The sequence below is a fragment of the Podarcis melisellensis genome (genome assembly GCF_964234715.1).
Source record: "Podarcis melisellensis genome assembly, chromosome: 6".
Classification (NCBI taxonomy): Eukaryota; Metazoa; Chordata; class Lepidosauria; order Squamata; family Lacertidae; genus Podarcis; species Podarcis melisellensis.
This window is the reverse complement of record NC_138538.1, coordinates 97,419,762-97,434,201: the sequence shown is the minus strand read 5'-3', so window position 1 is coordinate 97,434,201 and position 14,440 is coordinate 97,419,762. Positions and strand designations below refer to the sequence as shown.

At 46.7% G+C, this 14,440-nt stretch overlaps 1 long non-coding RNA gene across 1 annotated transcript; it reads left to right on the top strand.

Annotated features, from left to right (window-relative positions):
* Positions 1-11,375: 11,375 nt before the first annotated feature.
* On the top strand, positions 11,376-13,499 carry LOC309372031. Its single transcript, XR_014169381.1, has 3 exons — positions 11,376-11,594; positions 11,764-13,253; positions 13,354-13,499. It is a non-coding gene; the product is annotated as an uncharacterized lncRNA (long non-coding RNA).
* The last annotated feature ends 941 nt before the right edge of the window (positions 13,500-14,440 follow it).

Here is a 14,440-nt window from a genome sequence, read left to right as displayed (position 1 = left end):
CCCAGCAGCGCCCGACCCGACCCGCGCTCCATCCCGCTCGCTCGGAAAGCCCTCGGCCCTCGCTCGCTCGCGCCCTCGTCGCCTCGCAGCCGCGCACCCAAAGCGGACGGCCCGGCCGGGTGCGAGAAGAGGAGCAGCAGCAGGAGGAGGAGGAGGAGCCCGGGAGGCGCAGGCAGAGACTTGGCCCGCGACGCGCGCCCCACGCCCGCCCGCCCTCCGCCCTCGCCGGCTCGCGCTGCACGCCGGGACGGGGAGGGGGCTGCGCGGGTCCCGCTTCTGCCTCCTCCGGCCGGGCTTGGAATGCTTGGCCTGGGGAGCAGGAGGAGGAGGAGGAGCAGGAGGCTGCAAAGCCTCAACTTCCTGCAGGATTGGAAAGCGCACAAAAAACACCCCGCAAACTTCTCGCACTTCACCCAAAACTTTTCCAGAGCGGAGTTTTCACCCGCTTCTTTCCCTCCTCCGCGCCCCGATTTTTGCTGGGAAATGAAGTGGCCGCCGCCTTGCAGGGCCTTTCTCCCGGGCTTGGCAGCCCGACTGGCAAGCCGAGTCCGCTCTCTGGGCTCCCCGGCGAAATAACGAGGCGCAGGCGGGCAGTCTGCCTTTCGGGTTAGAAGGGGCACCGCGAGTCATTGAAAGCCATTAAATTCATCTTTCCTTCTCGCCACAAACCTGAGCAAGGGCTCCGGGCTGCCCAGGGCTCTGCACCGCCCAGCGGAGAGTCGAATCGGGGTTAGGTTAGTTTCTCAGAAGAAAAGGGGCTGCTTGATTGTTGCTGCGTGAAAGCTCTGCTCTTCCTCTGGGCATACGTAGAGTGCCTTTTTCTCCTGACCATGTAATTTATGAACACGAATTTATGTAGGTGCATAAAGTTACGTCTGGTGTTGAGAAAGTAGACAGGGAGACAGGGCTGGAGAGCAAGGCTTATGCGCAATGGCTGAAGGCGCTGGGTATGTTTAGCCTGGAAAAGAGGAGATGGATAGCCCTCATCAAAAACCTTAAGGGCTGACACATGGAAGATGGAGCAAGCTTGTTTTCTCCTGCTCTGGAGGGTAGGACCCAAACCAATGGCTTGAAGAAAGGAGATTCCAACTAAAAATTGGGAATAATTTTCTGATGGTAAGAGCCATTTGACAGGGGAACAGGCTCCCACGAGAGGCGGGTGGTGGACGCTCCTTCCTTGGAGGCTTTGAACAGAGGTTGAGATTCCTGCATTGCAGGGGGTTGGACTAGATGACCCCTTGGGATCCCTTCCCCCTCTATGATTCTACTGGAACCTGAGGTCACCCCATGAAACCGGAAGGTGGGAGGCTCAGGACAAAATGAAGTTCTTCACACAGGGCAGAGTTAAACTACGGATTTGCTGCCATAAGATGCAGTTGTAGCCACCAGTGTGGATTAGGCTATGAATAAAGCACCAGGCATAAGGGTTACATATTACTTCCAGTATCAGAGGCACTGTATGCTTGGATACCAGTTGCTGGGGATTACAAGTGGGGAGAGTGCTGTGGGATCATGCCCTGCTTGAGGGCTCCCCGTGGGCATCTGCTTGGCTGCTGGGGAAACAAGGCTGGGCTAGACAGGCCTCCAGATGTGCCTCTAGATGTGCAACACAGGCCTTCCTCGGTTTTTATTCAGAGGGGAGCGAAAGGTATTGCTCACCGTTCCTCTTCTCGAGTGCTCTTCACCCAATAGTGAAACAGATCCAGTGGCTGAGCACTAGCACATGCTAGGTTTGGTGCGCCACCAAAGTAAATTCTTGTAATGGAAGCAGATGGAGGGGAGAAGTGACTCCCACTGACTTGCGTGAGACAGACAAAAGATTGGGGCCAGAAAGATACAGCCAAGGGTCTCCAATCATGTTTTAAACATGTCAGCCCATTGATAAATCCACCTGAGATAAATCGTTAAATTGAATCACTTAGGAAATGATACCCACTTGACTGTAAACAGGTTTACAGGTTTCATGTAAACAGGTTTCTACCCCCTCCTATTTACATTCTGATTATTATATGCTAATAACTACCAATTAGGACTTTTTGTTGTATTTTTATTCTGGGAGATGCATTTTTCTTTCATGTGCCGTGAGTGCTTTGTATTTCTCATCCATGTGTACTACATATAATACATTCTTTGATTTGCTAGAGATTCTTGAGAGGTTTGACGATTCTGGGACTGAATTCAGCCTGCATTGAAGATAGTCAAATGGCACTGTTTCCATCCATCTGCTCCCTCTTACATTAGGCCTAGTTCTGGACCAGAGACCAGAATAAATATGTTTCTTTGTTGGCTCCCTGTATTGTTTGCTTTTTACCTCAGCCACTTTCAATAGAATACTACTCACTGTTTAAGAAAGAGACTAACTATGTGTGTACGGTTTCAAGAAGCTTCTATGAAGGGGCTTTAATGTGATTTTAAATAACTTTTATACTCAATAAAAGTCAAAACCTCCAACAATCCAGAAGGATTAAGCTGCTTTCAAATCCATCTGAGCTACTTCCTGCAATTAACTTCTCATTACTTTAGGAGTAGACTTCTAAGATATGAAGTAATGAGGCATCTGAAAATAAAAACATTACTTTAACTGTACATTATTATGTGTTACATATTATTTTATAATTCATAGTAACAATCAGAAGCATATGGCCAGAATCACTATATTCCCTTTATAGCCATACAGCTCTATTTCATACAGCACTATTATTTATATTAATTGCAGCATACTAGTTTCACTTACAGAACACCATCATCTATTGGAAAACAAAATGGATGCCTGCCACCAGTAGGGTACTATCTGAATTTCGGCTGTAGGGGAGATACAGAAGAAAGGAAAGGGGGTGGAATAGAGTGAAAGGTCCAAGAAAACAAGGAATGATAATGAAGAAATACAACCACTCCCTGTACTGTACTTAGAATGCAATCCTATACATGTCAACCCAAGTCCCACTGAGTTGAACGGGGCCTGCTCTCGTGTAGACAATTGCAGCCTTGGAGACTTAATTTCGGCTAGGTTGAGGAATAAGGGAAATTCCACATGCTGCTCAGGGAAAAAGTCAAAGTTTGCGGCATCTGAGTGGACATTTGTCAGGGAACCTCAGCCAGTTTTGGTTCTCTGACTAGAAGACTGGCTTGATCCAAGTGCTTCCAAACACTCATTTGTTGCATCCGCACTTCACTTTTTTACGCAAACCCTTTCCCTGTAATCCCTGATCTGTTCAACTTCCTGGTCATGCACTGGTCTGAATCATGTCATTCTCAGTGCTGTCATGGATCAGTTCTGCCAGACATGGCTAGGGACCAGCTGTGATTTATTGTCCCTAAGAATGAGACTGTTATCACCATGGGATCTCCCCAGGCCTTTTTGAGATTCAGGAATGCAAACAAAGATAGGGCTTGCTCTTGTGCAAGGCCTGGTTGCCTTTTAAAGAAGGCAGGGTGGGTCGGAAAGGCAAGCACATTTCTATACATGTCTTTGTTCAACCAAGAATTGCTGAGGTACAAATTGATGTGGGAACTAAAGGCAATTTGTCAGCTCCTTTCAACTATGTCACAGGATGCAAAACTTCCAGCTGACACTAAATTAAATCATAGGTGAAATGACAGATCACTGCTAAATATATGGCATAGGTTTGCATGCCTACTTTAAGTATTTTTTATTACTAAATTTTAGAAGATTACAAGTGCAGATGGTTGCAAAATACTAGAGAGATTTTAGCTAATGGTTGGTGAATACTGGCAGCTCTACAGTTTCTGAGGGAACTATGATTGCTGCAGGTATATATTTGGTGTTTACACTGGTGTTTCCTTCAGCAAACATATAAACAGCAGCGTTTTCATGAGCACCCACATGCATGCACCTGGGAGTTACAATTAGAGGTTCCAGGCATTTAAGGACATAGATCGGTCATTCACATTTTGGTCCAAAACCATCAAGACATGGCAACAGCACAGGTCAGATAGTTGGCAATAGGTGAGGGAAACTCACATTGCCACCTTAGAGCTCAGTTGTTTCCCCCCAGGTGTGTTTCACAGCTCTTTCCCCTCTAGCTATTCACATCCGCAAAGGCTTCTTTAGTGTCAGATTCACTTCTGTTTTGCGTACACCACCAGGAGGTGTGGATGGGATGGGAGTGTCAGCACCTTATGCAAAGGTGTTCACAGTGTGGAACGGCTAATCATTGTGAAGCTTGTTGGAGGGAAAATGCACCAAACAGTAGTATTTTATCACAAAGCACAGGAGACGTATGTATTTTGGATAACGTGGTGTGAACAAAGATTGAAAAGCCAGCACTGGAAATGCAGTGTGTGTGCATTAAACAGAAGTGCAAGCAGAGCCTAAATCCAGCCACCCACCCCCAAACAGCTAATTGGCATTGCCAGACTTTGTCTTCTTCACTTCAGCTACACACAGGCCTAATAGCTGGATCAGTGCGAGACATTAAACACCCCCTGCCCGTATGCGTGTTCCCTGTCTATGCATGGAAGCAGACTTTCACGCATGTGCACCCCTTATGTGGGTCAACATGCCTTTTGAACATGTAATCGTCTGTTGGGAGCTGCCCAGAGTGGCTGGGGCAACCCAGTCAGGTGGAATAAAATAATAAAATTATTGTTAGGATTAGGATTATTACCATCATCATTTTGTGTTTGCTGAAACGTGGAGCAAACTGCCTACCATGAGCAGGGTGAATATGCTCTCATATCCTATAAGAATGAAGCCTATCAAGACAAAGGGTTGTATCCAATGCCAGCCCTACTCAGAGTAGACCCATTGCAATTAATGACCCTAAGGTTGTGCATAAGGAGCTTTCGACTGTGACAAAATGAGAGACTACGGTTCTTTCAAAACTCTTTTCCATATACTGATTTTTGTAAGCATTGCCATGTGTTTGGGGACAACCATTCCATCACACTATAGCAGAGGAAGAGATGGGGCTGCAGGGCCTTTCCACTGAGTCTGTGGAGACACCAGCTCCAAGAAGGTCCTCCCTCAAGTGTCATCGGAAGGAGCCATTCTCCATCAGGCAATAGCAGAGAAAACGATGAGGCTAGACTCTCCAATGGCTCAGCAGAGATGCCACCGGTTCGGTTCATTCTCTCCTTGAATCTGTTTCCATTGCAGCTGGACATTACAGAAGTCTGCATCTAATAACACTTCTATTTTGTCCTCATTCTCAATTCCTTTTTCCTTCTGTGTCATGTAAAAGCCTTTTATCACTCTAGAAGCCTAAGGGAAACATTATTTTAATAAATAGCAATAGAAGTAAAAACTTGTAAACGGTGACAATAAACCTATTCATTCAGATAAAAATGGAAGAATCACAGATCTGCACTGTTCAGTGTTTAAAGTTTAGCAAATCTCCTTTGTGAAGCCTTTGAATATGCCAGTTATTTTAAATATTATCCTACTCTTGCCAAATATATTACCTAGGGATTTTGCTTTGGAGGAAGTTTGGAGAGCATCTTGTCTCAAAAGATGATTTCCATGCTCTAGCAACCCCTTTGGGTGGAAGGTAATCCAGCACAGGAGTGAATTCCCCTTCTACCTTTTTTCTTTAACGAGACATGTCCTTTCAGCTCACTAATATTTCTAGCCTAAGGTATCTTTGATACTGCATTAGCTGCTGCTTCCTGAGAGAGTATGAACTGGTGGTCCTGTTCCAAGGGATTTTCGTGTAATACCAATGCATAAAGCTTTAATCCTTCCAGAAAGGCACTGACAACATCCCTACCACAGAGACATTCCTCACATTCTTCTGAATACATCAAGGCAGCTGAGATTCTGACTGTAAAGTACTGATTGCACCATTTACACAGATTGAATTTAAAGATTATGGACTTTCATTTGCACTCATATATCTTTGGCAATCACTCGTAGCCGAGGAAGATTGTCTTCCGCAAACACAGTCTTAAGAGTGAGACCTTAAGTGACTGTAGAGGCCAATTCTGGATCCACACGTCCTTCCACAGTGGAGGCATAGGTTTCCTAGCAGGAGTTGATCACGATGAGAGTTTGCCAAGCATGCCTTCCTCTTGCACACTTCTCCCTTTCGTCCTGAGTTTGAGAGTCTTCAAAGTTTAGGTGATTCCACTTAAACATTAGGAATAACTTCCTGACAGTAAGAGCTGTTCAACAGTGGAATTTGCTGCCAAGGAGTGTGGTGGAGTCTCCTTCTTTGGAGGTCTTTAAGCAGAGGCTTGACAGCCATATGTCAGGAGTGCTCTGATGGTGTTTCCTGCTTGGCAGGGGGTTGGACTCGATGGCCCTTGTGGTCTCTTCCAACTCTATGATTCTAAGTCCATGACACCCTTGGTAAAGGCTGTTCTCCAATTGGAGCACTCAAAGGCCAGTGTTTCCCAGTTGTCCGTGTTTATGCTACATTTTTAAAGATTTGCCTTGAGAGATTCTTTAAACCTCTTTTGTTGACCACCAGCATTACACTTTCCATTTTTAAGTTTGGAATAGTGTGGTTGCTCTGGAAGACAATAATCAGCATCCGCACAACATGACCAGTCCAACAAAGATGATGTTGAAGAATCATTGCTTCAACATTGGTGATCTTTGCTTCTTCCAGTACACTGACATTAGTTCACCCTTGTTCCCAAATGATATGTAAAAATTTTCAGAGACACCATTGATGGAATCTTTAAAGGAGTTGGAGATGGCATGTATAAGTGGTCCATGTGGCACAAGCATACAGTATGGTTGGTAGTACAATAGCTTTGTAAACAAGCATTTTGGTTTCCCTGCGAATGTCCCAATCCTCAAACACTCTGCACTTCAATTGGGAGAAACCCGCACTCGCAGAGCTCAGGCGATGCTGGATTTCGGCATCAGTGTCGACCCTTGTATAAAGATAACTGCCCAGGTAGGAGAAGTGATTGACACTTTCCAATGTTATACCGTTGAGTTGGATTTGTGGCGCTGCAGAGGGGTTGTTTTGTACTTGTTGGTGCAGCACGTTGGTTTTTTTTGATATTGAGCGATGGGCCAAGCTTTTCGTAAGCTTCTGCAAATATATTTAGGATAGTTCAGAGGTCATCTTCTAAGTGTGCACACACTACATTGTCATCAGCATACTGAAGCTCTATGGTGAAAGTTACAGTAACCTTACTCTTTGCTTTCAGCCTGCTCAGATTGAAGAGCTTTCCATGTGTTCGATATATGATTTCTGCTCCGGTGGGGAGTTTCCCCTTGACAAAGTGTAGGAACATTGCAATGAAAAGAATGAATAGAGTTGGGGCAAGAACACAACCCTGTTTAACACCTGATCCCACTGTGAATGGTTCACTTTGAGAGCCATTGTTATCTGCGCTTATTGATGTCATATTATCATGGAGGAGCCGAATGATGTTTACAAATTTATCTGGGCAGTCAGTTTTCAGAAGGACAGTCTACAGGGCATTGTGATTTACAGTGTCGAAAACCTTAGTCAGGTCAATAAACACCATATACAGGTGTTGGTTTTGCTCTCTGCATTTTTCTTGAAGCTGTTGAGCAGTGAAAATCATGTCCACTGTCTCCCTAGAAGGCCGAAAACCATTTTGGGATTCAGGAAGGGTCACCTCGGATATTGTTAAGAGACGTTTTGCTAAGATCCTTGCAAGAATTTTGCCGGCCGCAGCTTATTAGCTGCCTCCATGAGATGCCTTGATGGTTTCCACAATCAGTTCTGTCACCTTTTTTTAAAGAGATTGATAATTTTGGCATCTCTAAAGTCTGCTGGGATCTCTTCTCTTTCCCATATTTTTTTGATGAGCTTGTGAAGTTATTGTGTAAGTCCAATTCTGCCCACTTTGAAGATTTCGGCAGGTTTCCCATCAGGTCCACTGATTTGAAGATACTGCAAGCTAATCTCTAACTTGTTTTTGCAGAATTTGTGAGAGGACCTCAGCAGCTACGGGGGAGTTGCAGTTAAGGAGATGTTGGTAATTTCTTTCCAGCGCAGTGCAATAGCTTATCTTAATAGTGTGATACCGTCTGCTTAGCGTAGGGGGCTTATGCCATGATTTATTGGCCCATAGATGATGATGATGATGATGATGATGATGATGATTTATTATTTATACCCCGCCCATCTGGCTGAGTTTCCCCAGCCACTCTGGGCAGCTCCCAATCGAGTGTTAAAAACAATACAGCATTAAATATTAAAAACTTCCCCAAACAGGGCTGCCTTGAGATGCCTTTTAAAGATAGGATAGCTGCTTATTTCCTTCACATCTGAAGGGAGGGCGTTCCACAGGGTGGGTGCCACTACCGAGAATGCCCTCTGTCTGGTTCCCTGTAACCTCACTTCTCGCAATGAGGGAACTGCCAGAAGGCCCTCGGCGCTGGATCTCAGTGTCCAGGCAGAACGATGGGGGTGGAGACACTCCTTCAGGTATATTGGGCCAAGGCCATTTAGGGCTTTAAAGATCAGCACCAACACTTTGAATTGTGCTCGGAAACGTACTGGGAGCCAATGCAGATCTCTCAGCACCGGTGTTATGTGGTCCCGGCGGCCACTCCCAGTCACCAGTCTAGCTGCCGCATTCTGGATTAATTGCAGTTTCCGGGCCACCTTCAAAGGTAGCCCCACATAGAGCGCATTGCAGTAGTCCAAGCAGGAGATAACAAGAGCATGCACCACTCTGGCGAGACAGTCCACGGGCAGGTAGGGTCTCCGCCTGCATACCAGGTGGAGCTGGTAGACAGCTGCCCTGGACACAGAATTAACCTGCACCTCCATGGACAGCTGTGAGTCCAAAATGACTCCCAGGCTGCGCACCTGGTCTTTCAGGGGCACAGTCATCCCATTCAGGACCAGGGAGTCCCCCACACCCGTCTGCCCCTTGTCCCCCAAAAACAGTACTTCTGTCTTGTCAGGAATCAACCTCAATCTGTTAGCTGCCATCCATCCTCCAACCGCCTCCAGACACTCACACAGGACCTTCACTGCCTTCACTGGTTCTGATTTAAAAGAGAGATAGAGCTGGGTGTCATCTGCATACTGATGAACAGCCAGCCCAAACCCCCTGATGATCTCTCCCAGCGGCTTCATATAGATATTAAAAAGCATGGGGGAGAGGACAGAACCCTGAGGCACCCCAGAAGTGAGAGCCCAGGGGTCTGAACACTCATCCCCCAACACCACTTTCTGGACACGGCCCAGGAGAAAGGAGCAGAACCACCGTATAACAGTGCCCCCTGTTCCCAGCCCCTCTAGATGGTCCAGAAGGATGTTATGGTCGATGGTGTCAAAGGCCGCTGAGAGATCCAGTAGAACTAGGAAACAGCCCTCACCTTTGTCCCTAGCCCACCAGAGATCATTGACCAGCGCGACCAAGGCAGTTTCAGTCCCATGATGAGGCCTGAATCCTGATTGGAAGGGATCCAAATGGTCCACATCCTCCAGGCGTGCTTGGAGTTGTTTAGCAACCACTCACTCAATCACCTTGCCCAAGAATGGAAGATTTGAGACTGGGCGATAGTTGGCCATATTGGCTGGGTCTAAAGATGTTTTTTTAAGAAGCGGTTTAATGACCGCCTCTTTCAGCGGGTCTGGGAAGGCTCCCTCACGGAGGGAAGCATTCACCACCCCACGAAGCCCATCGTCCAGTCCTTCCCAGCTAGCTTTTATAAGCCAGGATGGGCAAGGATCCAGGAGACAGGTGGTCAGTTTCACTCGTCCAAGCAGCCTGTCCACATGGTCTTTGTGGCTTTAAAGAAACTCTGTGCATCATGAGTGTCGGCTAAGTGCTGGATCTCTTGAGCTTTTTTTTATCCACCAGGTGTTTTTTTAGTTCTCTGGTTCTTCTTTGAACCTCAGCTTTAGCGTTGGCATAGGTTTTTTTTCTTAGTGGCACAGTTTCTATCTCTTTGCCAGATCTGAAAGGCCTTCCTTTTCTTGTCAATCATGCACTCAATCTCACTGTCATTCTCATCAAACCAGTCCTGGTGTTTCTTGGTTTGGTATCCAATAGTTTGTTCGCAGGCTGCAATAATGGATGTTTTTAGCTTGGTCCTGTGTTCCTCGATTTTATCAGAGAACTCCAAAAGGAGATTGTCCTTAAGAGTTGTTTGGAAGCAATCCCGCTTAATTGGATCTTGAAGGGCTTGAGTGTTCATTTTGCACCTTGGTTTCCTTCCTTGAAACTTGCATTGAGGTATAATCTTGATAGCCATCGTGGAGCGTATTAGTCGTGATCTGTCCAGCAGTTGTCAGCGCTTGTCATAGCTCTGGTGAGGAGCACATCACGGCGATCTTATCACGGACAATAACATAGTCTAAGTGGTGCCAGTGGTTTGACCGAGGATGCCTCCATGAAGTTTTTAATTTATTTTTCTGTCCAAAGAGTGTGTTGGTAATAATAAGGTTGTGCGCTGCACATATCGTCAAAAGTAAGATTCCGTTTTGGCTGCTGTTGCCAATTCCTTCTTTCCCAATAGTCCCAGGCCACAGATAGAAATCTCGCCCAACTCTTGCATCCAGGAGAATAATTTTATCTTCTGATAGGATGGTATCCAGCTGAGAGTAAAATTTTTATTTAATGCCTTCATCGGCATCCAGTGTTGGTGCATGAGTGCTTATAATAGTAGCCTGTTTTTTTTTATTGAGTTTTATTCAAAGGGTTGAGAGTCGCTCATTTATGCCGGTAGGGACTTCTGACAGGAGCTTCACAAGATCGTTTTTGATAGCTAAGCCTATTCCATGTATTCAATGTTCTTGTTCAGATAGACCTTTCCAGATGAAAGTGTAGCCTCCTTTTTCTTCCTTCAGTTGTCCCTTGCCTGCTCTTTGAGTTTCTTGAAGCGCTGCAATATTAATGTTAAAACATCGTAGCTCTCTTGCAATGATGGCAGTTCTGCGTTCAGGACACTCGCTGTCTGTGTTATCTGACAAAGTCCGTATATTCCATGTTCCAAAGTTCAATTGTCTTTTACGACCACTAGGTGGTGACCCCACTGGGTGTGGTAATCCAGTCAGGGAAAAAGGGAGGAAGACTATGTTCAGGGCACCTTTTCTAGCCCCTCCCCCATTTCGGGGTGAGCAGAGTGGATCCTAAAAAAGGCTGCTCAGTCATGGATACAGCTGCCGAGCTGCTCAACTGCCTTGTTGAGTCAGAACGACTGAATCTGTATCCACCGCCCATGTGCCGTTCATGACTAGGGCTTCTAGATTTCACGATCCTGCCCCCGTTACCATTTGCCAATCACAATGGGACTTTGGGGGGTTGGGTTGGGGTTTTAGAAGTCACCTGTGTGTGAATTTGTTTTATGTGTGTAGATCAGTGCACGCTGACCAACGCACAGTCTTTGCAGTAGGGCTCTGTTCCAATGGCATGAAGTAGTCACAACAAACTGGTAGATTCCTATCTGCTGCAGCCTTCATCCGGACTGCTGCAGATTGGCTGATTCAAACGGCTGGGTTCCGGCGGGAACTCAGAGGCGGTGACCCCGGGAGGCAGAGCAATGGCCACGGGAGCAGTGTGGCTCCGAGATGGTGGTGCAATGCGCCAGGCTGCAAATGTCGCCCACCGCCGGGACATGATGTGCGGCCATGAATGGCTGCTCATCCTCCTGGGGAAAAGTGACAAGTGGGGTGCCGCCAGGTTCTGTCCTGGGCCCCTTGTAGTTCAATGGCTTTGTCAATGACTTGGATGATGGAATTGAGGGGATGCTCATCCAATTGGCAAATGACACCCAACTGGGAAGGGTAGCTAATGTTGCAGAAGACAGAATCTGAATTCAAAATGACATGAACAGTTTGGAGCACTGGGCGCAAGCGAACAAAATGAATTTCTATAGGGAGTCATGTCAGGTTCTGCACTTTGGCAGCAAGAACCAGATTCACTAAGATAGGATGGGGGACACCTGGCTTTCTAGCAGCATAGGTGGAAAAGATCTAAGGGTCTTGGTGGACCAAAAGCTTAACAGGAGTCGACAGCGTGATGCAGCAGCAAAAGAAAGCTAACACCATTCTAGTCTGCCTCAGCAGACGTCTAGTGTCCAGATCAAGGGAGGCAATAGTACCACTCGATTCTGCCTTGGTCAGACCACACTTGGAATACTGTGTCCAGTTCTGGGCACCACAGTTTAAGAAGGATGCTGACAAGCTGGACCATGTGCAGAGGAGGGTGACCAAGATGATCGAGGGTCTGGAAACGAAGCCTTACGATGAATGCTTGAAGGAGCTGGGTATGTTTAGCCTGGAAAAGAGGAGACTGAGAGGAGATCTTCAGCTATCTTAAGGCCTGCCACATGGAAGAGGGAGGATGCTTGTTTTATCCTGCTCTGGACGGGAGGACTCGAACACATGGCTTCAAGTTCAAAGAAAGGAGATTCCGACTAAACATTCATGAAAACCTTTCTGGCAGTAAGAGCTGTTTGGCAGTCAAACAGACTCCCTTGGAAGGTGGTGGACTCTCCTTCCTTGGAGGTTTCTAACCAGAGGTTGGATGGCCATCCGTCATGGATGCTTTCGCTGAGATTCCTGCATTGCAGGGGGTTGGACTAGATGACCCTTGGCTCCCTTCCAACTCTAAGATTCCATGATTCTATGAACTGGATCTGAACTCATGACAGCCACCCACCATTTTCGTATTCAAAACTGCTTCCCACCCCAACCCCTTCTTGATTACTATATATAAATAATACACTAAAGTAGACAAATCATAACTTACAAAAAGGATCAATAAATGTCTCACCCATTGTCTATAAACCTTGATCAGAATCCCATGTCAGGTTTTCTTTTGTGAATGAAATAAAATGGTTTCAACCAGTTTTTAATAGCCAAGAATCCAATGTAGAGCTTGGGGTACATTGAAACGTAATACTGGACAGATTACTACAGGGTGTGGAGAGGCGTTATTTTGAACTATGAAGTGAGAAACAGCAGCCGTAGTCGAGGCCAGAAGTGCTTTCCCTTGGTGACCCCACCGTGTTGAAAGGGGGGGGGTGTTTGCAAGGGGTTTCCTGTCCTGTCCAGAAATGCACCGGGCTGGATGAAGCCAGCTCGAGATCTTTTCTAAATAAATGGAATAAAACCACTTAACCCACTGAAAGATAGATTTGAAAAGTGAATGTGAAGGGGAACAATGCCCGTTATTAAGCAAGATAGCTAAAGTAACAGGGTCATGTCCTCCATTGTGACACGTCCCCTTCTGAGTGACTTGGCTGAGCACTTTGGGAAGAGCAACCATTTGAGGATAGCTAGTGAAGGAGAGAGGAGAAAGATGCTGCGAGAGGGAGTTCAGAGACTCTCTTCGTGTCAAGTGTAAGTAGGATTTCTCCTTCTTTCTGAAATGCCAGGTGCCCCGAATCCGGCACAGAGATCTCTTGAATCCATTTCCTCACTGTTTCCTCTTCTTCCCTAGGTTCCGAAGTCTGAGGAGACTCCGCGGGCTGCTGGTCTCCTGCTGCCGGTTGCCCAAAATACATTCCCTGGTCTGCCAGAAGGAGGAAGGAGATGAGTGGAAGGAGGAGGTGAACATCATGAAAGACGGGAAGGAGGAGCCCAGCGCACGGAAACGCCGTTTACCTTCCCGCCGGAGCGGTTCCTATTTGCACTTTGACGTGCTTTCAAACTGCTAGGTTGGCAGGAGCAGGGACCGAGCAATGGAAGCTCACCCCGTCGCGGGATTTGAACCGCTGACCTTCTGTTCGGCAAGTCCCAGGCTCTGTGGTTTAGCAGAATTTCAATTTATGAACATGATTAAAATGTGAAATACAATGGGGATTTCTCTCCTGAATTTCCTGAATTGTGTTACTTACCAACAGGTAATATTCAATTTCTTGGCTTACAGGTTTGTACCTTCTGGCTGAGGAATCTTGGGACAGAGAACATGATGGAGTCTGCTCTGTCCCTGTCCCCCCCCCCATTTAGCCTGGAGTTAACAAGTGATAGCCACTTGTCCTCCTCCTCACAGAGGAAGCAGGAGTCCAAAGCCCCCAGAGTCCCTGGAGATTGTTACGGAGCATCAGTGCTTTTTTTCAGGGGTGTGTGTGTAGGGGTACGCATACCCCTAAACATTTTGTGGATCTAAGTTTCGCCTCATTGAGGGGCAGTATTTCAATGTGAGTAGGAAAATGAGAGAACCCCCTAAACTTTTTTTTTAAAGAAAAAAAGCACTGCAGAGCACCCAGAATCCTTCTGAGAGAGCTTTGCAAGCAGCTAGCCCCAAATGAAGCACTCTCTATGTTGTCTCGAAGGTGAGGCTGGAGCAGCTGGCTGGCCTTTAAAGGGCCCTCCTTGCTTTTGGGTTGGGGAGACAGGAGCACCATGGGAGGGGCTGCTTCTTTATCACAAGAGGACCACAAGGCTGTGTCTGCCAGTCAGGAGAGCCTTGAAGATAACCCAGGCAATTTCCCCACCCCCCCACCCCCCAAGTCTCGATCACACAGTGTGTGCTTTCTGGATTGTAGGTCACGTCATCATGTGTGTAAAATAGCTTTGTGATTTAG